At 37.4% G+C, this 15819-nt stretch overlaps 1 protein-coding gene across 11 annotated transcripts in view; it reads left to right on the top strand.

The window, feature by feature from the left end:
- LOC106063880 (beta-1,4-N-acetylgalactosaminyltransferase bre-4-like) overlaps nt 1-15819 on the top strand; it is a 139715-nt gene that overhangs the window by 92763 nt on the left and 31133 nt on the right. For 2 of the 11 annotated variants that reach the window (XM_056032507.1, XM_056032508.1), the window contains exon 1: nt 3751-4052. The exons of 4 other annotated variants lie outside the window; for them this stretch is intronic. The gene's annotated coding sequence lies outside the window, so the exon portion shown is untranslated. Of the gene's footprint in view, nt 1-3503; nt 3705-3750; nt 4149-4214; nt 4390-14651; nt 14671-15819 lie in introns of those variants that run through there. 5 more of the 11 variants (XM_056032513.1, XM_056032514.1, XM_056032510.1 and 2 more) reach the window with 5 other exon arrangements.

The following is a 15819-nucleotide window of genomic DNA, read 5'->3' as shown; positions in this document are numbered from 1 at the left end:
TCTGTCTCAAATATTGATTTAAAAAAAACCGTTTTAGTACCTTATCATATGCTCCAGGTTTAAACCCTTGTCACAGAGGTTTAGTTGGTGAATAAAGCAATGAAGCTGCAGACACTTGGTTCCATTTGACTCGACAACCTTTCTAATAACTCTTGCTTCCAGTCCACAGTGGAATCCAACCATACTTTTAATTTAAGTCATTGGTTAATATGCATGACTAAATGCATGACGCGTAGGACGTAATCATCTTCTTTTTTGAAGTAACGTCTGTATTATATAAGATAAGATACTTCTGGCGCCATCAGTAGTCACTCTCATAACTTTCTCCCAAGAAAAATATCCTTTATGATGGTTGAAACCTTTTTGAACAGGTCTTTGCGTGATGGTCCCATGCATCCTCCTTATAGCTATTAACTCCTCTATTATTGCAATATTGCTGCTTATACCGTAAATACCAAGAGTTAAGCGGTACCAGATATGCCTGTTTCTCTAAAAACATCCACAGTATCTTATCAAACAAATATGTTGACTCACTATCATGTTCCTAAAAAAAAAAGTAAAGGTCGTTCACTTTTCCAGGAAGATTTCAAATTGAAGTTTAAAAGGTCATGGTACCAATCTATCTATGAAAGCGTGACTGTCCTAACATAGGGAAAAATACATTTTCATCTTTTATTTTCGGAAGGGGGAAGATTTTCTAAGCTCTGTGCTGACGTTTCGGCGGGCCGGATGGAACGACGTCGCGAGCCGGATCTGGCCCGAGGGCCGTATTTTGGGCATCACTGGTCTAGAGTCTAGATCTTTTACAAATTCAATGACATGACTGATCCAAACTAATTGATTCGCTTAATATAAGCTTTGTTTTGTTTTTTTAAGTATTTTAAAAAACTATTTTCTTGTTCTTATGTCTGATCAACAAGAAGAAACCCTCGTTTGTTGAACGAACAACTCTACGTGTTGACTTAATAGGCCAGGGTTTGAACTTTATAATAAATATGTCACGCCCTAAAGGATGACATGTCTCTAAAGACACTAACTAGACAAATCAGAAGTTGGGAAAAAAATGCCATAAACTTTTTTATTACAATCTTATTTCAACTCAACTCTCTGTCTGGTAAAAAGTTTGTATGCGTTTGTATGCGTTATTTCTCCCACACCCTATCTCGGATCAAACTGATGGCACTGTTATTTGCTTTTTTAAAAAAAATGTATTTTAAGCGGCCAACGAAAGGGGAAAAGTCGCTATTAGTTTTGTGTGGCCTGTCTGTCTGTCCGTCAGTCCGTCCCGTTTAGATCTCAGAAACTAGATGAGAAAAATGAAAATTGGACATCAAGATAGTTTAGATCATTCAAAGTTCTGATGCAACGGCTACTTTTCTCTTTTCCGAAAGTGAACCATCTAATTTTTACAATTATATATGCAAGCAGATTTTTCAAAAAAATTACACCACTTTTCAATGAAACACTTCAGGGGAGGTAACTTTTTAAAAAAGCTCATGGACTTCTTCATTAATAACTCAAGCTTCATTCATAGATTCGCGCATTGGTACAAAAATTTGCATCTAAGGTCACAATTATAAAAGTGTTAATGGATCATTATAAAATATATTTTCCAATTTATTAACTAACTCATTGAATAGAATATTGATTCAAATGTTGTTTTAAAAAAAAAAGATTTTTAATACAAACTTCGTTTTATTTATAAGTGCCACGTATCAATTTGAAATAGTCACGTATTAATTTGAAATAAACCAAAGTCTAGGTTATTTAAGTTATATATCTATTTTTTTTCTTGTTGCCAATTTATCTAATTTTGTTAGAAGAATAAGTCTTTTTTAGTTTCTCTTTATTATACGTAAAGTTATTAATTTGAATGTATGGATAAGGTTAATAATTATTATAAAAAAAAAATATAAGTGTACGCTAAATGAATATATGGAGATGCTGTGGCTGAGGGGTAAAGCACTTGGAACCGAAAGTCCCGTGTTCGAATCCTGGTGAAGATTCTAGTTGGACCACTTCGGGGCCGATTTTGAGTTTGTGTTTCCACACAAACTGTCTTTGTAACCTTGTTTCAATATATTTTCCTATCAAGATCTAGACTCTACTTGTATCTATCTATCTATCTATCTCTCTATCTATCTCTCTATCTATCTATCTATCTATCTATCTATCTATCTATCTATATATATATATATATATATATATATATATATATATATTTGTCTGTCAGTCTGTCTGTCTGTCTATCTATCTATCTATCTATCTATCTATCTATCTATCTATCTATCTATCTATCTATCTATCTATCTATCTATCTAGATATCTGTCTGTCTGTCTGTCTGTCTTTCTATCTATCTATCTATCTATCTATCTATCTATCTATCTATCTATCTATCTATCTATCTATCTATCTATATGTCTGCCTGTCCGTCCTTTCGTCTTTATGTCTTTTTTAAAATCTGTCTGTCCGTCCTTCCGTCTGTCTGTCATCTTTTCTTCCCATCTACCTAATCTATTTATATATCTGTCTATTTGTGTGTGTGTTTGCTAACATTAACTTTGTAATTAAAACTGCATAAAACCGGAAGAGAACATTTTCTTGCTAATTGCTTGCTCTATGTGTTGGAAGCGCGCGCACATTCAGTAGAGTGACGTGTACACTACTTTGCAACAGCAACGGACAACCACCACAAACAAACGGGGTCATCAGTGACGTCATTACCAGGCAAGACAATCAACCTAAAACTGAAAGTGAACATAACGTTTGTGAAACTCTTGATCTTAGCTTGAATACTGCCAGACAACTTGGCGAGAGAGAGAGAGAGAGAGAGAGAGAGAGAGATGGATTTATCAAGAGGGGAATAGCCGAAAGTAGTACCGTAATGTTTCTAATAACTCGACAAGTCAGTCACAAATATACTCCGGATCTCTACCTAATTAGGCCCACTATTTTTTTACTTTTTCAAAGCAAACAATTAGTGTGTAAAATTTCCTCTCCAGGTGTACATTCTGCAAATAGGCCAATTTAATAGTTTCTTTTTTTTTCACTTTTTTTAACTAACAACTATATGAGCTCGAACTACTCTTATTATTACAGAAACCTTTTTTAACATTCCTTTTATTCAAACATTCATTGACTTTTATTTTTAATTTCCTGTTTACACTGTGATCTCCACGTTACGCGCATTGAAAAAGTCTGTAACGATTTGTGATTCAAGTAACAGAAGCCGCGGCAAGCTATTCTTCTAGGAATCTATATATAGAATCTAGTTCTCGGATAGAAATCAATTCTACGAAATCTTGGGAAGCTTTTCAAGCTCGACCCACTTGTTGTCACTCTATTTATCTTTTCAGTTAGCTTTATAACAGGGCACCGCGGGTCATTTAAAATAGGAGTGGAGAGAAAACGTGTTGAATTATCGCCATGACTACGGTATTAGGTCAGCGCCATTCCAAAGGGGAAAGAAGCGGTGTCTGCAAAAAGGGGGGGGGGGGGGGGGGAAATACGGAACTGGTTCAGAACATGTTGTGAAAGCAGTGTGAGTTATCCTCCCTTGCATTGTGCTTTTATTTTCCTCTCGTGCCTGTGTCGCATTACTCACCCGCACGACTTTGGCGATTCCTGCTTCAAGTATTGAATTCCTGGGGATTAAAATGTTCTCGGAGTTATCAGCAACGGCATCCTCTCTGTCATAATTACTGTAATTGCTGTGGTTTTGTCGCCATCGAGCGGCTTGTTCTAGGCTGTAACCTTGAAACGCCTTCGTTTTTTTTTTTTTTCTTTTCGCCCTCACATGTTGTGTGTTAAACCTATCGAAAGCCAAGCGCAGACGTCCGGAGATGTACGCGCGCGCTGGTGTGTGTTTTTATCTGGAGAGCTTACTCTCAGACCGTTAATTTGTGGATTGGCCTAGACTCTCTAGGCCACTGTGGTGTTTTCGCTTGACTGAGCGTGTTGTTATGGATTCGAGAGTGCAATAAATATTTCATTTTGAATTGTCTGCTGTGAAGGATTGATGTGATGTTTTCTGTGAAACAAGTGAATACGAGTTCGTGTGTATTTTATTTCCCATTGGATTATAACCCATCTTGTTGTATATACTACAATGTTTATAAATCTACTTCTAGTAAACAAAGCAGGCGGAGTATGCATCGTCGATGATCTAGATATCTATATATCGATAGATCTAGATGAGTAGATATAGATTTTAAGTCTAGTTCTAGAGATAGGTCTCATTAGATTATTCTGGAATCTAGAAACTTTATATTTGTGTGACGAATAATTGAAACAACTGTAGCTTTAGTAAACTGGCGGATGTGACGCTTCTCTAATAGATCTAGATTCTAGATCTCTCGTATATTTATAACTAGACTGCATGTCCATAAGTGAGTAGATCCCTGGAGTATAATTTACGAAATGCGTATGTAATAGAGCTAGATATAGAGCTAGACCTAGTCTAGATCTAATCTAGATGTCCAGAACTAGAAATTAGATCACCGATTACCATGCATGACTAGATTGACTCATGAAATGTTTAGGCGTAATTATGTTCTCTTGTGAAGTAACGTCTGTGTAATCTCATAAGATTAAACACTAACATTTTAACTTTATTTGTGTGTGGTTGGGAGGGGTGTGGATGCTGGAACATTTATATATTTTTTGTAGCAATATTTTAATTATAATTTTGATATGATAATGAAAATGAAAGAGTTTGTCACTGATATGTTTGGCGAATCCAACTTAGAAATTACATGCAAGCCGCCCCCCACCCTTTTTTTCCCCAGTGTATTTTAACTCTTTGATTTAAAATGTTAAAATTGAACATTTGTTTCTACTGCTGATTCCTGTCTTTTAAGGTACAGAGGGGCTTAAAAAAAAATTAAGATTATTCCGTCAAACTCATTTGTTTGCGCTAATCTAGTCGTTCATATTCATTAGAGACTTAAGCCTCGCTTTTAAACTCTAATAAGTCATTCCTTGTACTGGCTGATTCAGGCAACCCGTTCCGTGCTCTAATGGCTCTAGGGAAGAAGGAGCACTTGTAGGAGTTGGTCCTAGCATATGGAATAACAAACGTGCTTTTATTTTTGTGTCTGAGTATCTTTATTAGCTTTCTTTTTTTTTTTTTTGCGCATGTATTTGCAAGTTATGGCTCAGTGTTTTATGTTTAAGTCTTCTGTCCCGATCATCTCCAAATTTAGTGTTTTTTCTTTTTTTTGCTTTAGTCAAATATTCATTTATTACAAATAAATCACAGCTCTATTTTGCGTCTGTTCTAGTTTCTTTACGGGTGTGGCTGCCGAGTGGTAAAGCATTTGACTTCCGAACTGATGTTTCCTGGATTCCCATTTTTGAAATTCATCTGGTTCTGTTCGTAAAATCTTATCTCGTTTAAATCTGTTTTTTAGCTGCCCCCGAAATGGGAATAGGCGCTATTAGTTTTCTGTGGTCTGTCCGTCCGTCCCGTTTAGATCTCGTAAACTAGAAAAGATATTGAAAATCCGACATCATGATATTTTAGGCCTTTCACAGTTCTGATGCAACAGCTACTTTTTTCTTTCCTGAAAGCGAAAAATTTAAAATCAGTTTTTTTTTTCATAAAAATACACCAACTTTACAACTATTCACTATTAATAGTAACAAACACGGGAGGCTTTTTAGTAAGGTAGATAGCAATTCACCATATTTCAACACATATATGCAAACGGTTTTAGATTTTAGAGAGACTCCATATATCGAGTTATTATACATTCACACCTGACTTTGTCTTCACTAGAAATAGTTATGTCCCATTGTACATTCGTTGAGAGTTGAGACGTTTGATATTTATTATTTGATTGTCTGGCACTGGCAGACTCCTGGAAACGCTATCTCAATCTCGTTATTGATTCCCATAAATACAATTCTGTCATTGCAGATGTCAGTTTTCCTTTTATTTTGTTTCTATAGACTCTACTAATAAAAAGAAAGAGAGAGAGAGAGAGGGAGTGGGGAAAAAAGGGAGGGGGGTGAGAGAGTGTATGCCAGAGAGAAGAGAAAAATAAGTTGATGGTAATTTTTTTTTTATGAGAATTCTCAGAATTCACATAATTCTAGTTTTTTCTCATAATTCTTTGATTTGAACTCTCGAAAACTCAGAAGTATTAAGATAGCATGTTGCATTGTTTAAAGCTGATGATGAACGGGATTGTAGTCAAAGTTAACAATCATGCTACTGTAGGTTTTCAGCTGTACTGCCAGTGGGTGCCTTGTTAAGAATAAAAAGAAAAAAAAAACAGGATTTAGTCTGAAGCAATGAACCTCCTCCGTGGTGGACTAATGAACGCCGTTATGCAACTGTAGTTTGAATATGGACCATTCGTTCTGTTAAGTAGACTTTCGAGTAAGTTAGTTGTACATTAAAACACATTTGTTCTTCTCGCCACGTTCTGTTTGCATACACATTAGTTCTTGAAGTTTTCTTTATTGCCAAAGTTTTAGCAGTCAAATTCGAAAGTGATTGGAGTGTTTTAATGGCACACATTATTTGCCCCCTCGCCCTTCTCTCTCTATAAAGTTATAATTCAACCATCGTAATCTTTTATAACACTACTTGGTTAACCCTATCCCTGGTGCTGAATGCACATGTTGCCTCAGTCCGTTTCCCCTCCCCCCCCCCCCCCCACACACACACAGGCGCGTACCTTTTAACATAGATTCAAATAGAGGACGCACATGTCACGTGTCACTGCGACGTAGAGAACATGTGGTCAACTAATTAGTACACTGGCGCCTTGATTGATGCGCCTATTTTTGTTCCCCTCCAGAAATAGTTCAACAGTACAAACGTTAGGGTGGACATAGTTCATATAAACACATGATAAATGGACATTAATAATTCATATGAACACATGATAAATGGACATCAATAGTTCATATGAACACATGATAAATGGACATTAATAATTCATATGAACACATGATAAATGGACATTAATAGTTCATATGAACACAAGATAGATGGACATTGATAGTTCATATATGAACGCGTTAGTGTGTTAATGTGGACCAGTAGATCTTGTGGAGTATATGACTCTACCAGTTAAGAAAGTTATCTTCTGGGAAAGGGTGCGGGTATTTTTATTTTCAGCTTCTTATGTTGTTTTTTTTAGCGCCCCCGAAAGGGGAAAAGACGTTATTGGTTTAGTGTGGACTGTCTGTCCGTCCGTCCCGTTTAGATCTCAGAAACTAGAAGAGAAAATGAAAATCGGACATCATGATATTTTAGATCATTCAAAGTTTTGATGCAACGGGTACTTTTGTATTTTCTGAAAGAGAAAAATCTAATTTTTTAAATCAATTATGCAAGCAGTTTTTTCATAAAAATACACTATTTTTACAACTACTCACTATTTTTAGTAAGGGAGGTAAGTATTTACCATTTTTTAAACACTGTTGTGCAAATGGTTTTACATTTTTTATTTTTTTTTTACAATTGTATTATCAAGTTATGTAAGTTCTGTCATACTAAATACTACATTTACAAAAAAAAAATGTAAACTTTTTTTTTTTTAAGAAAAAATCTATTAACTATGCAAATAAGTTAGACATAATTTCAAACAACAATTAATAAGTAGTTTTTCATATTATCGCGAGTACCACTATGGGACACAACGTCAAAAGAATTTTTTTTACGGAGATGTTTTTTTCTTGAGGCTTTGAATAAGAGATTGACCATTTACAAAACACTTAGATACTCATTTCAAGACATCAATTAGGACAGGTTCACATCTAACATCACATTCACTTTCACCTATCCCATGGTCTGCTGGACCTTTGGGGCACCGCACAGGATCTATCAACCTTCTTTCTCCATTTTTCTCTGTCATTTGCCTTTGATAGAATTTCATTACGATATTCTTTCTGAAAATATTGAAACCTGCCTTTTTTCTTGCCAGGGTGAACCACTTCGGGGGTCGATTTTGAGTTTGTGTTTCCACACAAACTGTCTTTGTAACCTTGATTATGTCTGGATTGTATTACAAACTCCGTAGGTACTCGCTGCTTAAATCTTTTATTCGTTGCTAATAATAAACCAAAGCTCAGATCTCACGCAGCGCTAAAGGGGATTTTGTGTGTGTGTGTGTAAAAGTAACGGCGGTTGGTCGTTGTGCTGGCCATATAAACACCTTTTACACCACGTATCTCGTTAGAATGTTAGTTTTGGTCTATAACAGAAAATAGTTTTTGTTTTTTTTATTGTACTTTTTGTTTTATCTTACGAAGCAAAGCTAGATACTGTTTATTGGAGATTTTCATACATGGCGGAGACATTAAATAGCTAGCTTTATAGGTGTATCCGGTGTATAAACTAAAGGAAGTGTTTTTTTTTTTTTAAGGTTAAGTTTGTGTGTGTGTGTGTGCGTGCATTTTTATCAATGCAGAGTCATAAGAATAATAATAATCTACGCCCCTCCGTTTGTAACTGAAAATAAATTTCCATATGAAGCATAGGACTACCACTCAATGACTTGCCAATTATTTAATTATTTAATTATTTAAAGCGAAAAAAAAGGGGGGGGGGCAACTGTCTAGCTGTGATACAACAGAAGTGTATTTGATGCGAAGGTGAACTACCAGGCATTGAGACATGTATAGGTCAATTCTTTTTTTTTTTTTTTTTTTTTTTTAAATTGAGTTGGCAAAAAGGAGGTTCAATTTAGTGACCTTGACCTGAGACATTTAATATCATCTGTCACGGAACTTGTCTGCTGGACAGAGAATCTCAAATAATGTATGTTCTTCGTGGCTGATGGAGTAGCTGGAATGGATCATAGCAGGCCGAATCTCAAATAATGTATGTTCTTCATGGCTGATGGAGTAGCTGGAATGGATCATAGCAGGCCGAATCTCAAATAATGTATGTTCTTCATGGCTGATGGAATAGCTGGAATGGATCATAGCAGGCCGAATCAACTGTGTTCAATGTTTAGTCAGGGACGCGTTTGTTAATTGGTATGGCGCGGGTCATCCTTCTGGTATCATTCTTGATATTAAGCCCCTTAAACAAATCAGTCTTTTTCGTAAACAGCACACTTTATGATTGTATTTAAATAGAATTATCCATACCTATATTAAAAACAAATACGATTTTACACTCAAAATTAATAGCCACGTTTTCCTTTACCCGGACGGATAAAACAACAGCAACGACTCTTGAATTCTTCAGCTGAATGCGAAGACTCTTTTATTTACATGCTGCTGGATCTTAGAAGCCTGTTCTTGGGATGGCTAGACTGGATTGGGTTAAATCAGATTTGAAGAAGAACAATATAAAATGGTTAGCATCTTAGAAAAGAGTAGATTGTGTGTGTGTTGTTGAGCCACATTGCTCAATGCGGTCGAATTTAAATTCAACAGAAGGAAAGACATAATGAAAAAGCACACACACACAAATCAAATTGAAAACATCTGTTCAGTAGTAGGAGATTGTTGAGCATTCCAGGATTCCAGCCCAACAATGTAGGTTGAGGAAGAGGCGAGAAAAACGTGTGTAGTGAGTGGACGCGTAAGATGGGGGGGGGGGCTTCTAACAGGCGATGTGGCTTATTGATGTGTGAATTAGCCTTGCGTGTATTCCTACACGATTGTTTGGCCGGTGATGGGAAAGAGGTGGGGGGGCGGGTGAACAAAAGTACTCAGGGGGCCGCCCACATCTTCATATTATCTCAAACGTTCTTTAGTTCCCTTTTTTAAAATATATTTCTTAAGGATATTGCTTATTATGTGTTTTATTTTCACTGTGTTCTTAACGTATATAATAATAATTATAGCTTTTATATAGCGCTACTTTCATGCTTATAGCATGCTGAGAGCGCTTTGGTCCAATCTCATCTCTGGACCAGTGGGGGAAGGGGGTATCTAGGAGTAGTTTTCCATGCTGCCTTTAGGCGCTTAGTAAACACAACTCAGCTCGAGTCGGGTGTCGAACCTTGAGCCCCCTTCATAGCTAGCCAAGCTAGTTCAATCGTCCCTAGCCTCTCGACCACGCTTCTCATATATATTGGGAGATTTTCATAATGGAGGCAAATCTTTAAATAGATTTATATTTGGTGTATCTGGTGTACAGAATACCGGAAACATTGACAAGCTTATGCATTTTAACATGCACATAATTCGTATCCCTTTTTAGCACTGATGATAACATAATCCTCATATAGAGACTAACAACAATGTCATATTTATTTAGTTGATATCTTTCATTATAGCTTATTTGACATTGTTTATTGTGTCTATTTGTTTCAAAAGTTTCCTCCTGCCTCCCCTCCCCTTTTCTTTTGTTTTGTTTTATATTCACCCCCCCCCCATTTCTACATATCTCTCATACACTTTTGTTTTACCGTGGTTCACGACTTGATGCGATACCTTTTGACTAGTATAAGTTCCCATTTCAGACCTAAAGGCCATCTGTTTGTTGGCCATCTGTTTCTGTGGCCTAAGGTTAACGAGGGTGTCTTGTGGCTAGTACAAAAAACAACTTAAGATGTTCTTAAAATTTAAAAACAACAACAATATTTAAGTGTTTAAGTTTTAGCAGAGAGCAGCTTACTGCCAATAACATAATGAAATTACACTATTATGAAAGAGACCATGTTGTATTTTGTACATTCATTTTGTACTAAGCTCGCATTTTGATTTAATCTGTAAGACAGTTGATTGAGAACCGCTGAAAGCAACGCACCTATCGATTACGGTACATACGATTATAGGGAGGAATCTCCGATGCATTATAAATTCATCGCTTCAAACGAACCATGAAGTGGATATTGATTGTGTATAATGAACCCTTGCTATTTGTAACCCTTGACATGGTGCAATACTGTATGTGAAGCCTCTTGACGTTGGAGATGTTTGGCATTGTTCATCCTGCACAAAAGTGATGAACTGCTTTTTAAGTACAATCTACATTTTGTATTACTGGGAGGAGAGGGCTGTCTAAGAGTGTAAAGTGATGTTAAATACTTCGGGAATTTTCTTAAATTTTTTTTTTGTGTGTATTCGGTGTAGGGGATTCGAACGTATTTACGAGCTTTCTATTGTCGACTGCGTGATTACACGATGACACGTCATTGACATTGTTTATTTTGTCACTCTGCCTCTTTTCATTGGATTTTCACGTTTTTCTTTAGAGTCCTCCCCCCCCCCCAACCCCTTTCTCCCCATTTCTCTATTTTTGTTCTTTCTGCATTTTATAGTGAAACAGCTTAAAGGCGTAAACCAATTGGTTTTTTGTAAGCTTGTATCAATTCATTCTGTCTGACTGGTACACACAGACATCTAAGGCATCTAAGACACGTAAGACATCTAAGACACGTAAGACATCTAAGACACGTAAGACATCTAAGACATGTAAGACACCTAAGCCACGTTTGACACTTAAGACCTGTAAGACACGTAATAATGTAAGACTTGTGTGTAAGACATGTAAGACCTGTGTGTAAGACATGTAAGACCTGTGTGTAAGACATGTAAGACCTGTGTGTAAGACATGTAAGACCTGTGTGTAAGACATGTAAGACCTGTGTGTAAGACATGTAAGAGCACTCGTATCTTAATACACGTGATATGATGGATCGTCGCCACTTGTTTTGATCGACTGCTAGTCAATATCTCTCTTAACGTCCGTGTTTCCCCTCTCATTAAAGATGAAGTGCCTCCTCCTCCCCCCCCCCCCTTCAAGCGACATGGGACGGAGCAATCAGCCACCCCCATGAGCCACGCTTTAGGCATGGCTAATTATGAAGCAAAGATTTGAATCTCCCGACGCTTAATGGATCAAAAACTTCTATTACGAAGAGCATCCTACACCATCGATTGCCGCATGTTGCTGTTGCATGTTAAGTATCGGGCTAGACTTAATGAACTTTGCATTCAGCGTGAATGTCTTTATACCTTCACAAAAAATAAATAAATAAATCATACCTTCACTACAAGGATATTTATATCTTGACAACAAGGATATTTATGTATCGTCACTACAAAGATAGTTACGTAGCTTTATGTGCTTTTGAGTCCCGAATAATTTATTGTATAACCATTGTTTCATCAAATTATGTTTGACTTTCATTTCTCCTTTGATCAAATGTGTTGGTATTGATTGTTTCGTTTCGTCCAAAAGCTAGACATTTTCATGATACCTTATTGTTTTGTTCTCTTTTAGATTTTATGTAGATGTTATATAGCTCCCACCTTCGTGGTCCAAGATAGCACATTTCTGACTTCCTATTAACTCGTAGATAGCTATTTAGACTATAGTTGGAAGAAGAAAAAAAAAAAAGCACAACACTATTACAAAGAGAGCTTGTGTTATCTGCCCATGGACAAGGGCTATTCAGGTCATTGTCTTGTTTTGATTAATGAAAGTAATGTAGCAACGATGTAACGACCGACCGAACTCTTTTTCTTTAATAACATGAACCACTCAGACACGATTCATGAATAAACATACAAAATTGCAATGTGCATTTTTAGCCTCTATAAACGAAAGTATATATATGCCGAAAATCGGCTAATTAGCGAACTAGCCGGTCATGTCGTGATATGGCAATTATTGCTTCACGTTGCCCGGCCAATGTGCCAAACACTAAACTTCACATTGCCCGGCCAATGTGCCAAACACTAAACTTCACATTGCCCGGCCAATGTGCCAAACACTAAACTTCACATTGCCCGGCCAATGTGCCAAACACTAAACTTCACATTGCCCGGCCAATGTGCCAAACACTAAACTTCACATTGCCCGGCCAATGTGCCAAACACTAAACTTCACGTTGCCCGGCCAATGTGCCAAACACTAAACTTCACGTTGCCCGGCCAATGTGCCAAACACTAAACTTCACGTTGCCCGGCCAATGTGCCAAACACTAAACTTCACGTTGCCCGGCCAATGTGCCAAACACTAAACTTCACGTTGCCCGGCCAATGTGCCAAACACTAAACTTCACGTTGCCCGGCCAATGTGCCAAACACTAAACTTCACGTTGCCCGGCCAATGTGCCAAACACTAAACTTCACGTTGCCCGGCCAATGTGCCAAACACTAAACTTCACGTTGCCCGGCCAATGTGCCAAACACTAAATTTCACGTTGCCCGGCCAATGTGCCAAACACTAAACTTCACGTTGCCCGGCCAATGTGCCAAACACTAAACTTCACGTTGCCCGGCCAATGTGCCAAACACTAAACTTCACGTTGCCCGGCCAATGTGCCAAACACTAAACTTCACGTTGCCCGGCCAATGTGCCAAACACTAAACTTCACGTTGACCGGCCAATGTGCCAAACACTAAACTTCACGTTGCCCGGCCAATGTGCCAAACACTAAACTTCACGTTGCCCGGCCAATGTGCCAAACACTAAACTTCACGTTGCCCGGCCAATGTGCCAAACACTAAACTTCACGTTGCCCGGCCAATGTGCCTAACACTAAATTTCACGTTGCCCGGCCAATGTGCCAAACACTAAACTTCACGTTGCCCGGCCAATGTGCCAAACACTAAACTTCACGTTGCCCGGCCAATGTGCCAAACACTAAACTTCACGTTGCCCGGCCAATGTGCCAAACACTAAACTTCACGTTGCCCGGCCAATGTGCCAAACAATAAACTTCACGTTGCCCGGCCAATGTGCCAAACACTAAACTTCACATTGCCCGGCCAATGTGCCAAACACTAAACTTCACATTGCCCGGCCAATGTGCCAAACACTAAACTTCACATTGCCCGGCCAATGTGCCAAACACTAAACTTCACATTGCCCGGCCAATGTGCCAAACACTAAACTTCCAAATATATAACACAACGAAAATGTCCCCCCTAGCATGTTTTTCTTCTGCGCATTTTATTTAATTTCCTATTTCAAATTTAAAGCTTTATCGAAAGTCAGTTTCGAATGGCATTCCTACGTCTTGCTTTTCTTTATCCCCATAATTATGTTTCTACATGCTGTATTTATAGTGGAGTTTAAATTATGGCGCCGTGTTTTCTCCCCCCCCCCCTCCTTTTTCCAAATATCTTCGTATCAAAATGAATCCTTCACTTCTGTTATTTTATTGCACAGTTATGTAAATCTGTCCAGGGAAAGATAATTGCCTATCTACCTCTTTGGTAAACACGTGAAAGTTATCTTTTCGTCTCATAAATAGAGTAGAACCTGTTAATTATGTTAATAAGATCATGAGCTACACTAGATTTGGTCTGCAATCTTTACCTTGGCGCTTGACGTCAACTCGAGTTAACAGCTACAGTTTAAGATAAAGGACACCATTCACTTGGACAAAGGGGCATAACTCTTGTGATACATGTATCAACTTCCTTCCCTTTCTACGAAAAAAAAAGCCCACATGCTGTTCGAGTTTTTATAAATAATTACAACGGACAACAGGATCATCGTACTATTAACAGGACCTGAAAGAGAGCACACGTCTGAGTTTTAAAAAGAACACCCTGCTGTTTCTCAAAGCTCAAACATTTTTACACTAACAAGGCGCGAGCAGGCAGATTCACATCAAAATATCACACCTAATCGGAAATTTCCATTAGAAAAAAAAAAGTTTGCGCAGACTTAATTTATATTTTTGTTTATGTTTTTCCCCCACATGATTTTGTATATAAATATTTAACTAACTAAGGTAATTCAAATAAACCACCGCAGTGTTGACGATGGAAGCAATACGTTAAAATACTGTAATAGGATAGCCTTAGGGAATGCGATGGATAAATTGCTTGCGAACTTGACATTTAATGACATTTAATAACAGCGATGATGACACACGAGTTCTCAAGTCTTGATTGCTTATAGCCATTTTCTTTTCTTTAGTTCACGCCTTGGTTTTGAAAAGTGTGTGTATCATGACTTTTAGATTTATTGTATGTAAGTGACACGCATTTAACGTTGAACTTATATTACACAGACAAGACGATAGAGAATCACAATGACAGTATTTTATGTAGCAATGACCTACAGTCACAATAGAATCTAGTTAGTAGGTCTATAGTTCATTTTTGTTAAATGTATTGAAATGAAAGACTATAGCTATAAAATTTGATGTCTCTTTATCTATCTATCTATCTATCTATCTATCTATCTATCTATCTATCTATCTATCTATCTATCTATCTATCTATCTATCTATCTATCTATCTATCTATCTATCTATCTATCTATCTATCTATCTATCTATCAATCTATCTATTATTTATCTATCTGTCTGTCTATCTATCCGTGGTTCTTTCTGTCTCGGATGAATCACAGGTTCTGTTAATTCCTCTCCGAGGCGCATTCCTAAAGGGGTCATGGGTGGCACATGCATTTATCTATATGATGAAATGATATCTCTTTTGTGACTGAATGCTTGAAAATTTATACTTGCTCATAGACCCTCTGTCTACATCCTTGATCCATTCTACCAACGTCTACACCTAATCAATATCCATACTCTATCAACGTCATCATTTTATCAACATCCATACTTTATCAACAACCAAACTCTACCCTTTTAACACCTACACTTTTATCAACATCCATTCTCTGCTGTAGCAACTTCTACACTCCATCAGCAATCAGCATCCACACTCTGTTATCAACATCCATACTCCTCCCTGTTAAAATCCCCCTCCCCCGGTTCACTCTCAACATTCAAACTCTCAACATCCACGATCTACTCTATCATCATTCACACTGTATCAACATCCATTCTCTATCAACATCCTCACCCCGGCTATTATTAATCTCGGCGCGGGCTATATTTCGCCTGTGTTGTAGGTTTATGTGAATGACT

Source organism: Biomphalaria glabrata, chromosome 6, assembly GCF_947242115.1.
Source record: "Biomphalaria glabrata chromosome 6, xgBioGlab47.1, whole genome shotgun sequence".
NCBI classification, from domain to species: Eukaryota; Metazoa; Mollusca; class Gastropoda; family Planorbidae; genus Biomphalaria; species Biomphalaria glabrata.
Note: the sequence above shows the minus strand (reverse complement) of the source record. Positions and strands in the feature narration are given on the sequence as shown.